This window comes from Magnolia sinica, chromosome 3 (genome assembly GCF_029962835.1).
Source record: "Magnolia sinica isolate HGM2019 chromosome 3, MsV1, whole genome shotgun sequence".
NCBI lineage: Eukaryota > Viridiplantae > Streptophyta > Magnoliopsida > Magnoliales > Magnoliaceae > Magnolia > Magnolia sinica.
The window spans coordinates 54521989-54543267 of NC_080575.1; the positions used below are offsets into that span (position 1 = coordinate 54521989).

General features: G+C 36.4%; 2 long non-coding RNA genes across 4 annotated transcripts; both read left to right on the top strand.

Moving 5' to 3' along the window:
- The first annotated feature begins 6368 nt into the window (after positions 1–6368).
- Positions 6369–7322, top strand: LOC131238501 (uncharacterized). The gene is made up of 3 exons (XR_009167874.1): positions 6369–6950; positions 7045–7131; positions 7218–7322. It is a non-coding gene; the product is annotated as an uncharacterized LOC131238501 (long non-coding RNA).
- Positions 7323–17503: 10181 nt separating this feature from the next.
- On the top strand, positions 17504–20680 carry LOC131238502 (uncharacterized). 3 transcript variants are annotated; one of them, XR_009167876.1, is made up of 3 exons: positions 17504–17573; positions 17874–17971; positions 18077–19162. It is a non-coding gene; the product is annotated as an uncharacterized LOC131238502 (long non-coding RNA). The 3 variants fall into 3 exon arrangements; XR_009167877.1 differs by lacking the exon at positions 17504–17573 and adding an exon at positions 20556–20680 and having other exon boundaries at positions 17613–17971; positions 18077–18521; XR_009167875.1 differs by lacking the exon at positions 17504–17573 and adding an exon at positions 19215–19297 and having other exon boundaries at positions 17613–17971; positions 18077–18521.
- The last annotated feature ends 599 nt before the right edge of the window (positions 20681–21279 follow it).

Consider the following 21279-nt stretch of genomic DNA (forward strand, 5'->3'; position numbering starts at 1 on the left):
GAGAGATAGTTGCTAGGATTCATTCCCACCACTCTACGTGCCGAATCATCTCTCTCGTGTCGCTACACCGTCGAATCCGAATCCATTTTTAGGTAAGAAATCCTAGCCCTAATCTGTTTTAGGAATTCGAATAAGGGAAACGGTGAAATAGTTAACCTATTTCATGATTTAGGTAGCCGTTGTGCCATAGATAAAGGTGTAGTGTACGAATCGAGTTCGTAATCAGCATATCGATGAAAGGTGTGGACTATAAATATTTAGGTTATGGTTTTCAAGGCTTTCAATGTCAGTTAATGATTTATGGCTGACTTGATTGCTGTCACATGTACTTAGATGCGATGTTCTCCGTGTATTACACATATATATGAACTATGTTGAATATAATGCATTCCATGTGTTTGTTAAAATCTCATAATGAAAATGGAATTATGATTTGTACTTAACATGATTATTGATTGAGATTACATGATTGTTGTATGTGTGGTAACTCCCTTGTGAAAGGATTTGCCATAATATATGTTATAACAAATTTATTACATGTATGTTGATATATGTGTAGTCTAAGTGTTTGAGAAAATGTTTGAATTAGAAGTTGCTTGTTGAAATGTATTTAATAAGGGTGTTGAGATAAGATTCTCAATTATTGTATCTATGGTTACAGTTTCCTTCATGTAATCTATCTCGCTACTACGTGCTTTATGGGTGAAATCTTATGTATGATAATATGTACACTGTGTTTGTTGAAATGCTCAAATGAGATTTATATTTAAATTGGTTGTCACATGCTGTTTGACTATCACATATGAATGCCTATTGTATTTGAGTATGATTGGGACTAATACGTAGTCCAGGCAATCGGTAACGGCTTATGGTCAGTGGCCGAACTAGTTTCGCCACAACGGATACGTTCGATGAATCCAAGTCGTACGGTGATTATTAACAGTGGTTAGGCCACGAGGGGTACGTATGCGCTCCATGTCGATTAATTTAGCATGCGCTCGTACTAATTGAACTTGTCAAATAACTCGATTGGCCTATTATGTGTTTACCATGTATGGACGGTACTGCTTAAATTTAAGGTACCACTTACCAGCGAAAAGTCCGTTTAACCTTGGTACCACGATCCGCTAACACTCATAAGCCGGGCATGGTGGTATGGGACACCGTGGTCTAGCTGTCGACTTATACTGGGCTGACGAGCCTCTCCATAGTGTCCATTAAGCAACCCAACTCGTGAGCCGAATACGGTGGTATGGGACTGTATTCGACTGTCGGCCTACGCTAAGGTGACGAGCCTTTTCGTAGTGATCTCAAGTATAAACTAGGCCTACGCTAAGGTGACGAGCCTCTCCATAGTGACTTGAACTTGCCTATCCACTGCTTTTCAATTAGGAGTGATGTTACCCTATAACTTGCCTATCGTATGTGATTAACTAGGATTAACGACCCTAGATGGATCATTGTTTGGGTAAATGATATAAAAAGAGGCACCTTAGCGTCCCGAATCTTCTGTTTAAATAAGCCTAATTAAATAGTGGCTAACACGATCATCACTACGTGAAAAATGGAAAATAATGATGAATTTTGAGACGGTCCAGGACCGTCTCTAAAATTCCTTGGTTTAAAGATGGTTTAGAGATGGCCGTAAGCCGTCTCTAAAATTTTAGACGGCTCTTGACCGTCCCTAATATTGTCTTAAAATGTTAAAGGTCCACAAATCATTTAAGACGGTCGAAGACTGTCTTATATGCGGTCATCTAAGACGGTCAAAGACCGTCCGCATTAGAGACGATCATTAGCCATCTTTTACTTGTAATCTGAGACTGTTAAAGACTATCTCTATTAGAGACGGTCCTTAGCCGTCTTATAGCCCTGTCAAAGGCCGTCTCTAAGAGACGGTCCTAAACCGTCTCTAATGCTCAGGTCAAAAATTTAGAAGCTCAAAAAAATTATGAATTTCAAAAAAAAAAAATAGCTGAAGCTTAGAAAAATAATTAACAATGTTTAAGAAAAATTTAAATTTTGAAAAAAAAAAAAAAAACTATTGATAATTTTGAAAAAAAAAAAAGATTTCGATAAAAAAATGATATTTTGAAAAAGAAAATTTTAAAAATTAAACAAAATTGTGAAAAAATTGACAAATTTAAAAAGAAAATATATTTTTTAAAAAAGAAAACTAGATTTTGTATTTTGACAAGAAAAATTGAAAAGTTATATAACAAAAGTGAGATTTTGATGATGTGTTGTATATCCTTGCCGCCCCTATGTTTCTCCAACCCATTTTTGGGCCAGGTGTAAAAAATTGTATAGATTTAAATTTAAGTGGGCCACACCACTAGAAAGAATGATAATATAGTACCTCGCCATTAAAAATTATAAAGAGCCCATCGTAAGTTTTAGTAATGTTTATTTGTAATTGAACTTGTTGATAATGTAAAGAAGATCTAGATGAAGGTAAACTACAAAGATTAAATTGATCCAAAACTTTTGTGGCCTTCAAAAGGTTTTTAATAGTTATTCATCATTGTTTTGATTAGTATGGCCCACCTGAGATTATTGATTTCTTATGATTTGAAATCACATCCTAAAATATGATGGAAAAATATATGGACGGTGTCGATATACATAAAACATATCAAGGTGGGCCCTACATAGTTAGAGTAACACCCATGAAGGAGTTACCTAAATAGTGAAATGGTACTATAAGGTTACCTTATGGGAACTTCCCATGAGGTTAATCTGTGTGTGCCCCACCATGATGTGTGTAGAACATCAACACCATGCATTTGATGTGTCCCCTTTAAGTCCAAAAATTAGTCATATACGAAACTCAAGTGGGCCATAGCATCTAAAACTATGTGAAGACATCCCTAAAACATATAAAAGCATTTGGTGGGGCCCACATGAGTTTTGGATGTGTATGAAATTGGTCTGACTCCTCATCTAAGTGGGACACACATAATGAATGGGCTGGATCTATGAACCACATCCAGGTGGGCCCAATAAATGATTATGAATGTTTTAATGGGAGGGTAACCCTCTCAACTATAGTATGTAGTGTGGCCCACCCAAGTCATGGATTGACTTTATTTTTAAGCTCGTGGCCTACCATGGAATGGTGCATCTGACTGACGGGGCAGATCCAAAGTTCAAGTGGACCCACACCATAGAAAAGAGTGGGATAATGACACCCACTATTGAAACCTTCTTAGGGCCCGCCGCGATGTTTATTTGAGATCCAACCTGTTTATAAGTTAATACAGACATGGATGCGGTTGAAACTTGGTCTGACCCCTCATCCAAGTGGGACACACATAATGAGTGGGTTGGATATGTGAATCACATTTAGGCAGGACCAATATATGATTATGAATGTTTTAAGGAAACCCTTCTCTACTACATTTAGGTGAGTTACTGGTTACCCTTACAAGAGTAAACTCTGTGGGGTCCACTATTATTTATTTATTTTATCCATTCCATTCATTCATGTTAACAGATAATTTGAGGTCTAAAGAACTAAAAGGAAGCATATCCAAAGCTCAAGTGGACTACACCACAGGAAATAGTGTGATTGAACCTCTATCATTTAAAATTTCTTGGGGGCCATAAAAGTTTTGGATCAAAATTTCTTGGAGGCTTAGGTGGACCACACCACAAGAAAACAATAGAAGTTTTGGATTAAATAAACCATAACGTATGGCCCCACGACCATTTTTTTTTATACTTTTGAACCAGTTGGATTTCAAATAAACATTACGATGGGCCTTAGGATAGTTTCAATGGTGGGAATCACCCTCCCATTGTTTTTTTATGGTGGGGTCCACTATAGATTTGTATTTGTCTCATTCTTTGGCTCGTGACTTGACTTAAAATGATATCTCAAAATGGATGGACAGTGTGGATATAACAAATACATCATAAGTTTTTTATTTTTTAAATATTATATATATATGGAAAAGGTTCTATCCGTTGAGCTCATGGGAACTCCCCATGAAGTCAAGCTGTGTGGGCCCCACCATGACGTGTGTCAAAAATCAACACCATGCATTTGATGGGTACCCTTTAAATTATGGGATATCCCAAAAATCAGCCCTATACAGAACTCTGGTGGGCCATACCATCTAAACTCATGTGACGACATGCCTAAAACATATAAAACCACTTGGTGGGGCCCCACCTGAAATTTGGATGCGTCTGAAACTTGGTATGACCCCTCATCCAAGTAGCACACACATAATGGATGGGCTAGATTTGTGAACCACATATCTGTGGGTCCAAAAAATAATTATGAATGTTTTAATGGAGGGTAACCCCTCTCAACTTTTGTGTTCAGTGGTCTGTGGGCCCCACCATGATGTATGTGTTTCATCCATGCCGTCCAGCTATTTTTATAGATCATTTTATGATATTACAAAAAAATGAGTTATATCCCAATCTCAAGTGGACCACATTACAGGAAAAAGTGTTGAATGAATGTCGACCATTAAAAACTTTTTGGGAGCCATAAAAGTATTGGATCAAGCTGATCTTTGTTTTTTCCCTTCATCTGGGCCTTTATGACCCAATCAACAGATTGAATGTCAAATAAACAGTACAGTGGGCTTTAGGAGGATTTAAATGATGGATATCTAATCACTATTGTTTTCTTGTGGTGTGGTCCACCTAAGATTTATATCCCTCTTATTTTTAGGATGAAGGCCTAAAATGATCTTTAAAAATGGATGAATGGATTGGATGAAACACATACATCATGGTGGGGCCCACAGACCATCGAACACCAGCCCCGTTCCACCCCAAAACCCATCCCGCATGCGCCCATCTCCCACAACCCCAAATCCCTAAATCTCTCTCGCGCGCCCACCCCTCCCAAAACCCAAACCCTCTCTCTCGTGCCCGAAATCTCTCTCTCTCTCTCTCTCTCTATGAAATCCGGCCATGGCTACTCTCGTCTTAACCGTCGATCTCATCTCAACCATCAATCAGTTGTGGCCCACCCTGAAAGATTCCATCACAGCTTACACAGGCCTCTCCCTGACTACCTTCTTCACGGTCCTAGCCCTAGCGATGGCCTTCTACTATGCCGTCTCCAACTTCTTCAATTCTCTGCCTCCTCTGCAGAGGTCGAGGGATTACGAGGAAAAGATGGAGCCTCTGCCGCCTCCGGTCCAACTCAGGGAGATCACAGAGGAGGAACTGAAGGTGTACGACGAATCGGACCCTAAAAAGCCACTGCTGATGGCGATCAAGGACCTTCCGCTGCTCGTGAATCTCCGATTCTCAGGTATGATGTAAACCTTTTCCCTTCTTGCTATTGCTTTCTGCAATTTAGAATACCTAATTAGGGATTTGCATTGTCAAATCCCGAATTAGGGATTTGCATTGTCGAATCCCTTTTTAGGGATTTTCATTGTCGAATCCCTTTTTATGGATTTGCATTGTCGAATCCCTTTTTAGGGATTTCCATTGTCGAGACCCTTTTTGGGGTTAGCATGCTTTTGTTTCCAGGTGGCTTAAAACAGTTTGACAATCAGTTTGGGACAGATAATGGGAGCCTATGAAATGCAGTTCCTGTTTGTGATCTCAGGTGCTTGGTGGACCACCAAAAAGTAGATGCAGTTGTGATTTTGGAGTATATCCAAACAGTTCTTAAAGCATGCCAAAGTTTAGTGCTGTTTTGTTTTTTATATGAATTCTGTTTTCTATGGATGACTATATAGATTTGGATGACTATATAGATTTTATATGAATTCTGTTCAGTGCTGTTTTATTTTTGTTTTTGGTTTTTGGTTTTTTTCTTTATTCACTTTTAACTTAGATGGAAAAAAGCTATTCACAAGCTACAATGTTACAATTTTTGCTTAGATTTATGCTATGGCTTTCTAATCATGTAATAAATGCTGGCTTAACAATGGCAACAGTCTTAAAAGATGTTAATTCTCATGCTTCTTTATATTAGGAACAAATAGACTAAGCGATTCTACTTCATATTTTCTGTTTAGTTGAATATGCAATTTTATTTGACACATGTAGTACCTGTTTGGTAGATCCAAAAATATGTTCATCTCATTTTAGCTAACAATAATTATGTATTAGAGATTGTTATCTGTATCACATAATCACTTTTAACATGAACTCATTATCCATTAGAGATCAAGATTAATGCATAGTTTCTGTTAACCAAAATGAGATCAACTCATTATCTATTAGAGATCAAGATTAATGCATTTTCATGGGTATTTATATATTTCCAACACTATCATTTTTGACTTACCATCCACTAGTATCCAACCTGTTTTGATAAAATTAGATCCAAAACTTTTGTGATCCACAAAAAAAATGATATTAGGTGCAACCAAACACACCCTAAAAGCATTCAACCAGACATGCCCCTTTGCATGATACCAGTGTACCATAATTAAGAAAGTGTTGTATTGCAATCACCTTTCAAATAGAATCCATGTGTCATGTGAAAAAAAAATGCATTTATTTGATAAGCGGCTTTAGATGCCACTTAACCTGATTGGTGCTCTACCTCTACCTCATCTCTTGCCCAAAGAATTTTGGATTGCAAACCAAAGGCTGTCATAACCTGCAATGCTGTTCGCCGAGGTTCTAAAGTCATACTTCTAAAAGATATTGTTGATGCAGCATTGGTCGAATCAACCAAAAATGGGGTCTCTATAGATACGTTAAGTTAAAACTCTCAATTCTTTTGGCGCATAATCTCCTACTTTATTTTATTTTTATTTCTTCATGCACCTGCTGCATTTGAATGAGTCAAGTTGAGATTTCTGTAAATGGACAAAAGCTGCATTTAAACCATAGAAGTAGAAGTCTCTAACAAGGTTGTCACATTCATACCTTGGCAGGCATATCTATTTAATGTCTACTGGGAAGATATTGGGACCATAAAGCCCTTTTTTGATGCTAACTTGGCTCTCACATATTAGGTAAATCTCCGGTGAACTACTTGTCTGTGTATAGTTTATTTTTTAGTTTGACAATTTTTTTTTTTAAACTGAAGCTGTCTAATGTTTGGTGAAGCCTCCCAAGTTTTAATTTTATGATCTGCTGATGCCAATCTTCACATCTCCTAGGTTTCTACCACCAACGAAGATAGAAAAATGCTAGGTATGATGTGTATTTACTATTCTTACTTATGAGCCTTTAACTCTTTGATACAAATATTTACCTATGCTTACTTATTATTACTACAGATTTTAGACTAAGGGAATGCAATGTTGAACATTCCATAGTTGGGACACGCTCAAGACTGAAGTATGGGTCTAAACTGAGGGTAATGCATGTCTCATTCATGACGCACTTCCTTAACAGAGATGTGTGACTGGTATCATGGCATGAACTCTTGCTGTTTTTCTTTCTTCAACATCTATTTGGTGACCCCCATGAAAAAATGATGACATCCACCTATTTGAATTAATTACTCGTTTGAGGATGATGAATGTTTCAATTTCTTGGATGGATGATGAATGAATTTGTGAATGTAAATGAAAATAAAGAACTTATAATATATATATATATATATATATATATATATATATATATATATATATATATATATATATATATATATGTTATCAATGGAGGATACCTTGTTTAGGAAGACATAAAATTCTTGTAGCTTATGGTATGGTGCCCCAATATTGATTGTATGTTACTAGTATGTAGTAGATAATACTAGGTTCAATAGTAGATAATACTAGAGAATACCTAAACCCGAAACCGAACCTGATTCCCTAAACCTAGACGGAAACCTATAGGTTAAACCTAAACCTAAACCTATGACCTATAACCTAAACCTATAACCTAAACCTAAACCTATAACCTTAATCTAAACAAAAACCTAGGACCTAAACCTTAACCTATAACCTATAACCTGAACTTATAACCTATAACCTAACCTTAACCTTAACCTAAACCTAAAACCTTAACCTATAACCTAAAACCTAACCTAAACCTAAAACCTAAATGTATTCTCAAATCCCTAAACCTAAACCTACACCTAATCCTAATCTCAACTCCCTAACCTAAACCTAAACCTAAACTTGAAAACCCAAACCTAAATCCGATCTCGAACCCGAACCCGATTTCCTAAACCCAAACTTATAACCTTAACCTAAACCTATTCTCAAATCCCAAAACCTATAACCTAAACCTAAACCTTAATCTAAACCTAAACCTTAACCTATAACCTAAACGTTAACCTATAACCTATAACCTAAACTCAATTCCCTAAACCTTAACCTATAACCTAACCGAAACCTAAACCTAAACCTATAACGTTAACATAAACATAAAACCTAAACATAAACCTATACTTATAACCTAAACCTATTCTCAAATCCCAAAACCTATAACCTAAACCTAAACCTTAACCAAAACCTAAACTTATAACCTAAATCTATAACCTAAACCTAAACCTACACTTATAACCTATAACCTAAACCTAAACCTAAAACCCAAACATAAACCCAATCTCGAACCCGAACCCGATTTCCTAAACCTAAACCTTAACGTATTCTCAAATCTCTTTTTGGGTACGTAGGCAACCGTTCGTAATGTACTAGAATATCGGTGCAGCCACAAATCTTTTTTCTCCTTTGAATTGTAACAGACTATATCAGTTGCATTTTTCTCTGTCATATAGGTTGTGGCTATCAAAGATATAATATTACCTCCTTATAGGGAAACATTTAATGATGTTTACAGGTAAATTCATTTTTTCTTATTCCTTATATTGTTTCCCAGTTATATTTGTGTTAGTTTCAGAGTATAGGTAGCGAACAGAAATTGTTGGTCGATTGTGTCTTGTAGACAAAGGGATTAGTAACCAACAATAAAAATATGGGAGGCCTTCCCCAGGTATCCAGATGCTTTTAGATATATTTATTTTATTTTTAAATGTATTAGCTTAAAATTGATGGAGCAGACCCGGATGTGCGTCGGAGCTATCCGGATGTTGATCGGGGGTCCCTTGAGGTGGGAACCACTGTTATGACTATGATGAAGTTATCCATTTCCTATGGACAGCATTGGAGGGGCCTGGCCATTTGGACAGGCCGTGTTTATGTATTTACTCGAAATTAATGGAGCAGACCCGGATGTGCGTCAGAGCTATCCGGATGAGCGGGGGTCCCTGGAAGGTGGGAACTACTGTTATGACCATGATGAAGCTGTCCATTTCCTATGGACAGCATTGGAAGGACCTGACCATTTGGACAGGCCGTGTTTATGAATTTGCTCAAAATTAATGGAGCAGACACGGATGCGCATTGAAGCTATCCGAATGAGCAAGGGTCCCTGGAAGATGGGAACCATTGTTATGACCATGATGAAGTTGCCCATTTCCTATGGACGGCATTGGAGGGGCCTGGCCAATTGGAGCAGGCCGTGTTTATATCTGTATTTACAGGTACCACACCCTTAACCTAAACCAAACCCTAAACCTATAACCTAAACCTATTCTCAAATCCCAAAACATATACTTATAGCCAAAACCTAAACCTATAACCTAAACCTATTCTCAAATCCCAAAAGCTATACTTATAACCTAAACCTTAACCTTAACCTATAACCTAAACCTATACTTATAAATTTAACCTAAACCTATTCTCAAATCCCAAAACCTATACTTATAACCTAAACCTAAACCTATACTTATAACCTTAACCTAAACTTATAACCTTAACCTAAACCTATTCTCAAATCCCAAAAGCTATACTTATAACCTAAACCTAAACCTTAACCTATAACCTAAACCTATACTTATAACCTTAACCTAAACCTATTCTCAAATACCAAAACCTATACTTATAACCTAAACCTAAACCTTAACCTATAACCTAAACCTATACTTATAACCTTAACCTAAACTTATAACCTTAACCTAAACCTATTCTCAAATACCAAAACCTATACTTATAACCTAAACCAAAACCATAACCTATAACCTAAACCTATACTTATAACCTTAACCTAAACTTATAACCTTAACCTAAACCTATTCTCAAATCCCAAAACCTATACTAATAACCTAAACCTAAACCTTAACCTATAACTTAAACCTATACTTATAACCTTAACCTAAACTTATAACCTTAACCTAAACCTATTCCCAAATCCCAAAAGCTATACTTACAATCTAAACCTAAACCTATAACCTATACTTACAACCTTAACCTAAACTTATAACCTTAACCTAAACCTATTCTCAAATCCCAAAACCTATACTTACAACCTAAACCTAAACCTTAACCTATAACCTAAACCTATACTTATAACCTTAACCTAAACCTATTCTCAAATCCCAAAACCTATACTTATAACCTAAACCTAAACCTTAACCTATAACCTAAACCTATACTTATAACCTCAACCTAAACTTATAACCTTAACCTAAACCTATTCTCAAATCCCAAAACCTATACTTATAACCTAAACCAAAACCTTAACCTATAACCTAAACCTATACTTATAACCTTAACCTAAACTTATAACCTTAACCTAAACCTATTCTCAAATCCCAAAAGCTATACTTATAACCTAAACCTATAACCTATACTTACAACCTTAACCTAAACTTATAACCTTAACCTAAACTTATTCTCAAATCCCAAAACCTATAATAATAACCTAAACCTAAACCTAAACCTAAACCTATAACCTTAACCTAAACCTAAACCTATGACCTAATCTATAACCTATAACCTAAACTTATCACCTAAACCTAAAACCTAAACCTAAAACCTAAATGTATTCTCAAATTCCTAAACCTAAACCTACACCTAATCCTAATCTCAACTCCCTAACCTAAACCTAAACCTAAACTTGAAAACCCAAACCTAAACCCGATACTGAACCCAAACCCGATTTCCTAAACCTAAACTTAAACCTTAACCTATAACCTAACCTAAACCTAAACATATAACCTACACTTATAATCTAAACCTAAACCTAAACTTAAACCTATAACCTATAACCTAAACTCAATTCCCTAAACCTTAACCTATAACCTAACCTAAACCTAAACCTATAACCTACACTTATAAACTAAACCTAAAACCTAAACCTTGACTTATAACCTATAACCTAAACCTAAACCTAAACCTAAAACCTAAATGTATTCTCAAATCCCTAAACCTAAACCTACAACTAATCCTAATCACAACTCTCTAACCTCAAACTAAACCTAAACTAGAAAACCCAAACCTAAACCCGATCCCAAACCCGAACCCGATTTCCTAAACCTAAACTTATAAACTTAACCTATTCTCAACTCCCTAAACCTATAGCTTATAACCTAAACCTAAACCTTAGCCTAAACCTAAACCTATAACCTTAACCTAAACCAAGACTTATGACCTAAAACCTTAACCTATAACCTATAACGAAAACTTATAACGTATAACCTAACCTTAACCTAAACCTAAAACCTAAACCTTAACCTAAAACCTAAAACCTAAACCTAAACCTAAAACCTAAATGTATTCTTAAATCCCTAAAACTAAACCTACACCTACTCCTAACCTCAACTCCCTAACCTAAACCTAAACTTAAACTTGAAAACCCAAACCTAAACCCGATCCCGAACCCGAACCCGATTTCTTAAACCTAAACATTAACCTATTCTCAATTCCCTAAACTTATAACTTATAACCTAAACCTAAACCTAAACCTAAACCTATAACCTATAACCTAAACCTAAACCTAAAACCTGAATGTATTCTCAAATCCCTAAACCTAAACCTACACCTAATCCTAATCTCAACTCCCTAACCTAAACCTAAACCTAAACTTGAAAACCTAAACCTAAACCCGATGCCGAACCCGAACCCGATTTCCTAAACCTAAACCTTAACCCATTCTCAATTCCCTAAACCTGTAGCTTATAACCTAAACCTAAACCTAAACCTAAACCTATAACCTATAACCTAAACCTAAAACCTATAACCTAAATGTATTCTAAAATTCCTAAACCTAAACCTACACCTAATCCTAATCTCAACTCCCTAACCTAAACCTAAACTTGAAAACCCAAACCTAAACCCGATCTCGAACCAGAACCCGATTTCCTAAACCTAAACCATAACCTATTCTCAATTCCCTAAACCTATAGCTTATAACCTAAACCTAAACCTAAACCTAAACCTATAACTTACAACCGAAACCTAAACCTAAAACCTAAATGTAACCTCAAATCCCTAAACCTAAACCTACACCTAATCCAAATCTCAACTCCCTAACCTAAACCTAAACTTAAACTTAAAAACCCAAACCTAAACCCGATCGCAAACCCGAACCCGATTTCCTAAACCTAAACCTTAACCTATTCTCAATTCCCTAAACCTATAGCTTATAACCTAAACCTAAACCTAAAGCTTAACCTAAACCTAAACCTAAACCTATAACCGAAACCTATACCTAAACCTAAACCTATAACCTATAACCTAAACCTAAACCTATAACCTAAATGTATTCTCAAATCCTAAACCTAAACCTACACCTAATCCTAATCTCAACTCCTTAACCTAAACCTAAACTTGAAAACCCAAACCTAAACCCGATCTCGAACCCGAACCCGATTTCCTAAACCTAAACCTATTCTCAATTCCCTAAACCTATAGCTTATAACCTTAACCTAAACATAAGCCTAAACATAGACCTATAACCTATAACCTAAACCTAAACCTATAACCTAATGTATTCTCTAATCCCTAAACATAAACCTACACCTAATCCTAATCTTAACTCCCTAACCTAAACCTAAACCCGATCCCGAACCCGAACCCGATTTCCTAGACCTAAACATTAACCTATTCTTAATTCCCTAAACCTATAGCTTATAACCTAAACCTAAAACCTTAACCTAAACCTAAACCTAAACCTATTACCTATAACCTTAACCTATTATTAATTCCCTAAACCTATAGCTTATAACCTAAACCTAAAACCTAAACCTAAACCTAAACCTAAACCTATAACCTATAACCTAAACCTAAACCTAAAACCTAAATGTATTCTCAAATCCCTAAACCTAAACCTACACCTAATCCTAATCTCAACTCCCTAACCAAAACCTAAACCTAAACTTGAAAACCCAAACCTAAACCTGAACCCGAACCTGATTTCCTAAACCTAAACCTTAACCTATTCTCAATTCCCTAAACCTATAGCTTTTAACCTAAACCTAAACCTAAACCTAAACCTAAACCTAAAACCTAAATGTATTCTCAAATCCCTAAACCTAAACCTACACCTAATCTTAATCTCAACTCCCTAACCTAAACCTAAACTTGAAAACCCAAACCTAAACCCGAACCCGATTTCCTAAACCTAAACCTTAACCTATTCTCAATTCCCTAAACCTATAGCTTATAACCTAAAACTAAACCTTAACCTAATCCTAAACCTATAACCTATAACCTATAACATAAACCTAAACTTAAAACCTAAATGTATTCTCAAATCCCTAAACCTAAACCTACACCTAATCCTAATCTCAACTCTCTAACCTAAACCTAAACCTAAATTTGAAAACCCAAACCTAAACAATCCCAAACCCGAACCCGATTTCCTAAACCTAAACATTAACCTATTCTCAATTCCCTAAACCTATAGCTTATAACCTAAACCTAAACCTAATCCTAAACCTTAACCTAAACCTATAACCTATAACCTAAACCTAAACCTAAAACCTAAATGTATTCTCAAATCCCTAAACCTAAACCTACACCTAATCCTAATCTTAACTCCCTAACCTAAACCTAAACCTAAACTTGAAAACCCAAACCTAAACCCAATCCCGAACTCGAACCCGATTTCCTAAACCTAAACCTTAACCTATTCTCAATTCCCTAAACCTTAACCTATAACCTAACCTAAACTTAAACCTATAACCTACACTTATAACCTAAACTTATAACCTAACCTAAGCCTAAAACCTAAACCTAAACCTAAAACTGAAATGTATTCTCAAATCCTTAAACCTAAACCGACACCTAATCCTAATGTCAACTCCCTAACCTAAACTTAAACATAAACTTGAAAACCCAAACCTAAACTTGATCCCGAACCCAGACCCGATTTCCTAAACCTAAACCTTAACCTTAACCTATTCTCAATTCCCTAAAGCTATAACCTATATACTATAACCTATAACTAAAACCTAAACCTTAACCTAAACCTAAACCAAAACATATAACCTAAACTTATAGCCTATAACCTAACCATAACCTAAACCTAAAACCTAAACCTAAACCTAAAACCTAAATGTATTCTCAAATCCCTAAACCTAGACCTACACCTAATCCTAATCTCAACTCCCTAACCTAAACCTAAACCTAAACTTGAAAACCCAAACCTAAACCCGATCCCGAACCCGAACCCGATTGCTGTAATAATGTAGCCCAATCACATGGCAACAAACAAGAATGTATTCCTTTTAACACATGCCTCTTTTTACAAAGCTTTAATTTTTGTTGTTGTTTTTATTAACTTGAATTGTAGCCCAATCACATGACAACAAACAAGAATGTATCCCTTTTAACACATGCCCCTTTTTACAAAGCTTTAATTTTTGTTGTTGTTTCTATTAACTTGAATTGAAACACTTTTTTGCATTATTTGCTTGCATTAGTTTTATCTTAATGATCAGTTTTATTTTTAAAAAGTGCCCACTTTTTTGGAAGAAGTTTCTGCAATTCTTTATGATTCTGAATTATAATGTTTTGTTGGTTTAATATTTTTTTATTAGATGAAAGACAAAAAAAGAAAATTGTTGTTGTTTTTTTCCTTTTTTTTTTAATTTATGATGTTAAACTTATATGTATTTATGCGTGGATGAATGTAATGTGGATAAGATTGTTTGTGTTTAGATGGATGTAGTTTATGTTTGGATGAATGTAGTTTATGTTGGATTTACGTAGTTTGTGTTTAGATGGATATGAATGTGAATATGATGAAATATATTATATAACAGGTGTATATTAGGAAGAATACGATGAAATATATTGTAACAGGTGTATATTGACCCTCTCAAATTTGAAAATGTCCTATGAAGGTGATAGCAGTCCCTTTAAAGGACGGTCCATGATCGTCCTTTGAAGGCTCATAAGAGACGGTTCATAGCAGTCCTTTTTAAGGACGGTCCATGACCATCCTTTGAAGGCTCATAAGAGACGGTTCATAGTAGTCCTTTTTAAAGACGGTCCATGGCCGTCCTTTGAAGGCTCATAAGAGACAGTCCATGACAGTCCTTTTTAAGGACGGTCCATGACCGTCCTTTTAAAGGACAGTCGATGGCCGTCCTTTGAAGGCTCATAAGAGATGGTCCATGACCGTCCTTTTTTTGTCAATAAAAATGACGGTTTTCAACTGTCCTTTTAGTAATACAACACGTCAAAATATGACGGCCCATGCGACGGTCCATGACCGTCCTTTTTGGTCATTTGAGACGGTTTTGGACCGTCCTTTTTTCACTGTTTTGGCGTAGTGCATGCACCGTATTGCATGTGCTTTGGCGAGGAAGCGCAAGTGTCCGGAGTGGTGCATGCACGATCGTGAGATGATGTCGCTGAGGGAATGCAGGCAAGGGCATGCATCATTATCGTATACCATTCTTGCATTAACAAGAGTACTTAGGATATGATTGTTGTATTGCTTTATCATTACTAAACTGAATTGATAACATGTTAACCTTTGCCTTATAGCTCCACTAAGTTGATCACTCACTCTCACTCTGGGACGGTGTTTTAAAACACCAATCAGACTTTGTTGTAGCTACAGGTGATGACGATGCTTACAAGGTGGAGCCTGACTTTTATGATGACGAGGAGGAGTTCTCCTACATGCAACTCTCTGTCGGGTCTATGTAGACCTAGAGTTGTGTCGACGGGGTTACAGGGATACGGATTGAATGCCATTACATTGTATCATTTTGAAAATTTTGGAACTATACATGTAATTATTTAACCTGGTGACATGTTCATACTTTGGGGACTTACAACCAATTATATGCTTTATATATTTATCATAGTCTTTCGCTTGAGTAATCTAATTGTCTCTGGAGTATGATATGTTGATTTAGTGTAATCCCATTTATGTTTAATGCATTAATACGGACAACATTTAATCATCATTATCTATGTTGCATAAGTGATGCGTTGGAACTCAGGAGCTGAGCTTCTGCTCGACCCCCGATTTTCAGGGTGTTACACTTTATCAATGAAACTACGCTCAATAATATGGGGATTGGCCCTAGACAACGCCAAGCCTGCCTCGATGAGTATGGAGATGAGATATAAGAGTAAAGTGAAGAGGATGAAAGTAGTGAAGAAGAGGAAGGGAATAAAATAGAGGAAGTGAGGAAGAAGGCAGTGATGAAAAGGGAAGTGAGGAAGAAGAGCACGAAGAAGGAGAGGAGGCCTAAGATTCTGATAGGGGCCCTCCTACTGCTGCACATGAGGACCGCCATGATCGGGCTGCCTTAGAAGCTCGTATGGCCAAGATAGAAGAAAACCAGGCCACCCTGAGACAGGAAGTCAAGGAGAATCAGGCCTACCTAAAACAGAAATTCAAGACACTACCAAAAAAATGACCAGAGGCTATAGACTTTGCAAGTTTTTAGCTACGGATATAAACCGTAGCTATATTGCTACGGATTAAATCCGTAGCAAAAAAGTTGCTACGTTATTAAAAATTGACGGTCCTGTAAGGGACTTTTTGAGGCCCACCACAATCTATGTGTTCTATCTAATCCATCCATCTATTTTGAAATATAATTTTATGGTATCATCCCATAAAATGAGGTATATCGAAGGCTCAAGTGGACCACACAGTAGGAAACAATAGAGATTAAATCACATGTGATTCCTATGGTGTGGTCCACTTGGGAATTCAATATACCTCATTTTTTGGATCATTCCCTAAATGTATTTATAAAAATGAATGGACGGAATGGATAAACCATGTACATCATGGTGGGCCCCATGTAGGTACCCAATCCACGCGCAAAATAATTGGGCGCGCACCCAAAAGAGAGTCGCGCGCCCAAATCAATATTCGGCCATCCCTCTTCCTCCCTCTCTCCCTCTCAATCATCCCAAAACCCTCTCTCCCTCCCTCTTTCTCTCAATTATCCCATTTTCGAAGCCCTTCTTAAATTCTTCTCTCTCTCTCTCTCTCTGCAATTGGACTCAGAATTCCAATTATCCCATATAAAAACCCCATATCATTTTTCTCATTTCCTCCACACTTAAAAAACCCTAACCGACGGCTCTCTCTCACTCTCTCTACAAATGGATCGCCCAAACTCACTGCCTTTTCCTTCCAAAACCCTAACTTCAAGCAAAAGCTCCTCTGATTCTTCTCTCCATCTCTCTCTCTCTCTCTCTCTCTCTCTCTCTCTCTCTCTCTCTCTCTCTCTGCAATTAGACTTGGAATCTGGTCATTTTTTTCTTGCATTTTGTTCATCAGGAGATGCTTCATTTCACATGATGATGGTCTATTAGTAGGAGGCATCGGGGCTGGGACCAAGATCAAGGAGGTGGACTAAGGTGCAATCCAACACTAGTATCTATTCATTTATGTTTTTACTTCTAAAATGTTGGGATGTTCTAGACTTGGGTTATGATTTTGATTATATGCATGATGACCATATACTACCTCCTATTATATTTAAAGTGTTTAGTTTTTATTTTATATAGAAATATGCCCTCTAGTCATTTGAAGAAATGCTTCCACCAATACTTGTCAATCCACTATTGCCTTTCCTCAACCATATCTTCAGATTTTACCTTTGTGATTGACACAACATGGAGCATACAATTGAAGTGTCTGTTTCCTCACTTAATTAGGTCTTTTGAAGCTTCAGAAGTAGAACAGAGCATGCTTGATCGATGGGACTATTTTATGTAGCATTTTGAACCAGCTCAGCCCTGGCTCTGTACCCGAGGTTGAGTTCTTTGCATTTGCTCTTCATGAAGTCATCCTCATTTCAGATTGGAATTTATTTTTGCATATATGAATTTTCATTTATAATTTTTTTAAAATGATAGAGTCGAGGTGGTTCATTTGTTTCTTCTGGGCAGCGCTAGAGAATGTCTAAAAGTTTCTTTCAACTATCGATGAAATGGGGTTACTGAGATTTGAAGCATCAGACCTAGAGCAGATATCCATACTTTTTCCCTAACATTTTTCTTCCATTAAAGGCATCTTTGGTGAAATGGGGTTAAACCTCCTATGTGACATCTAAAAAGTTTACAAGTTTCAAACAACGGCATTGAAGTAGATGTGCTCATCTATGATTGGAACTATTGTGAATCCTGAATTTTCTTTTTTCTTATTTTCTAAATGCAAGTAATGTGGACTCTGGGGCCGGTTGTCTTCATTTTATGGACTAGAAAGGGGCTCATGGAGCTATGAGAAGGATCCAACTCAAGTGACAAGGGTCGTGTGGTGGAGGTTTAAGCGGCTACATATGTGATAGGCTACACCCCTTGGATGTATGTTCCACCAACCCAAAGTCATCCTGTAAATCCTTATTGAAAAACGCAGGCTAATTAATAACATATAATATCTAAAGAAGTTTTAAATTTTGGTGCTGGACCATTATCTTTTGTACTTTTCTTTTGTGCTCACTTTGATACTAGTTACTGAAATTGCCTGAACAAAAAAAAAAAAAAAAAAAAAAAAAACAATTCCACAGATTAAATTCATAGCATTGATCTATATATTTCAATTGAAAGCTGAGCTTTGTTTCTTCCCTATATGCTGAAATTTAACTTAATAGTTATCTGCAATTATGTTTTTTCTGTGGGAGAATGAGTAGGGATGTGTTGCCTATAGCTTTTCGTGAGTGCAGACACCCTAATATTATGATTTTTTGAATCATTTTATCCCAAATGGATGGAATTAATTTTTTTGTTGTTAGGATGGGTGCTTTTTCCGCGTTGTCCTTTTTTTTCCCCATTGTGGTATTCGTATGATTTTCAAGTGATAAAAACTAAAACCGAACTTAAAAACTAAAGTCATGACAAGGGTGTACTTATTATTGTATCACTACACCAACTCGGCCTGGTTTGCCTTTTCTCTCATTCGTGTATTAGTTGCATCTTTGTAGTTAAACTATGAAGTCTTCCACATGTTCTTGGCCTTTTCTGCACTCTGGTGATAACGATTGTTTGTAATTTTTCTAGCTTGGTGCCAAATGCTGTGCTAGTAGCATCAGTTTTTATTTGCAAAGCAGGGCTAGTGTAAAGAAGGTCCTCCTTTACAAGGTATATAACACATCTCTATTTGTTATTTATTTTATGATTTTGACTTTTAGAATTCTCTTCTAGTGATTTTAAATTCCAAGATGGCAATGATGCTTTTAGAATTGCATCTGATTCATTTCAAGTCCGACTTTTGAGTTCCTCTTTATTAAATTAATTATCAACGATTATAAATAATGTGGATGTACCCATTTAGGGTGATATAATTGTAAAACAGTGTGATTCAAGCCTTTAGCTATTATCCCAGTTGTTTAAATCTTGCTCTTTTTGAAACTACACAAGGTATTTAACTCCTTAACAATTATCGACTTAAATTTTTGTGTCTTTTGGCCCTCCAAATTAATGTAGAGATAGTACTTCGGAATAAAAAGAAGTTTTCTTAAGTTTGACAAAGTAGTAGAGGTAAACATTCAGTACTTTGCCTACCACACAAGATTCCACCAAAATAAGGGTAAATAATGTTGGGGTTAATTGATACTCTAGAAGGGTGTGGCACTTGACATACAACCACTTAAAAATTTTACATTTACACGTATGAACTCAAATTAAATTGTCTAAATCACAAACCTATTGTCATTAAGTTACAATCCAAAAATTAAATTGGTTGTGCAAAACTAATTTCTGAATTTTGGACACTTGTTTAGTGAAATAGGCCCATTGGATATTTCCATTTTTAACTATCCAATAGATGTGGATGAGTAAGTTTTAATTTTATAATGCATCTAAGTTGGAACCCGTAAATTGGAAAGTTTAATTTGAATTAATTTAATGCCACATGCAATTTCTACAGGTAAGGGTATCATCCATCATAGCCTGCCAGAGTATCAAAGATTTTCTCAAACGTTATTGGCACCCTAGCTTCTTTAGACATGCTTTTGTAAAGAAAGGAATGCAAAAGATAAAAACAGTGGAGTAAAAGGGTGAAACGCATGAAAATAAGTGGGGCTACCAATATCTCACTCAAGTGACACTTGGGTACAAGGTAAATGTGTGCCAGATCAGAACAATTCACCGGGTGATCCCAACAATGACACATCATTGTACCCTCTCATGCATCCATTCGTGAACAACTGGTCCTTGTACATTTGTCATGGTTGGAGCTTGTTTATAAATTATGAATTTGCATCCGTAGTAGTTGGTAGGAATCTTATCATTTGACTATAGTTCAACATTGAGATCTATCCATGCTTTTGATTGTGATATGATTAGAAAGTTGGAGTCCCTACATTTTTCTAGCATTGAACATGTTGCTTGTCGTCAAAGAATTTCTACTAAAGAAGATCGGCTATGGAGCTCTATAAGGGCTATATCTGGACTTCAATTTCTGGACTGCTATCAATGAGTGACAGAGAATGATTAAAGATTTGACGAATCCAACCGTCTATATTGATTAAAGATCAGCCATGATTAAAGATCAATGAGTGATAGAGAATGATTAAAGGTGGGGGTTAGTTGCTGGTACAAGTTACTTGAATGCCGGTCAACATCAAATCACCAATATTCAGGCATCGCAGAGAATGCCATTGGAAGCTATATCTTCTATGTCAACTCATCCACCTGCTTTTACAAGAGGATGTCCACATGTCTTCTGCCTTGGTACAAGTGAGTGGGTGCTTTGGACTCATGCTTGTTATTATTTAAAGTCATCTCTTGTCAGTCAATATGTTTCAATTTTCCTTATTTTGACATGGAGGTTTGCTAAGCCCACACCAACCTATCTGAGCATGAAATAAATGGGCCCATAGTGCAGATGAACTAGACAAAAGGAAAAAAAGGCTGGTCCAAAGTCCATTCTTCAGGTGGGCTACACTTATGCAATGAATTTAGGCCTTTGGAAATTTCTTGTCCCCTCCAGTATTTTTTTTTCCCATCTGGGGCTCCTTAGAATTAGTAGGAGAGCTTGATATTTAGGAATGATCACCTCTAAGGCTTGCCTAATGCATGGTTTGGATTCCTACATGTGTTGTGTTAGCATGTGCATCCACAT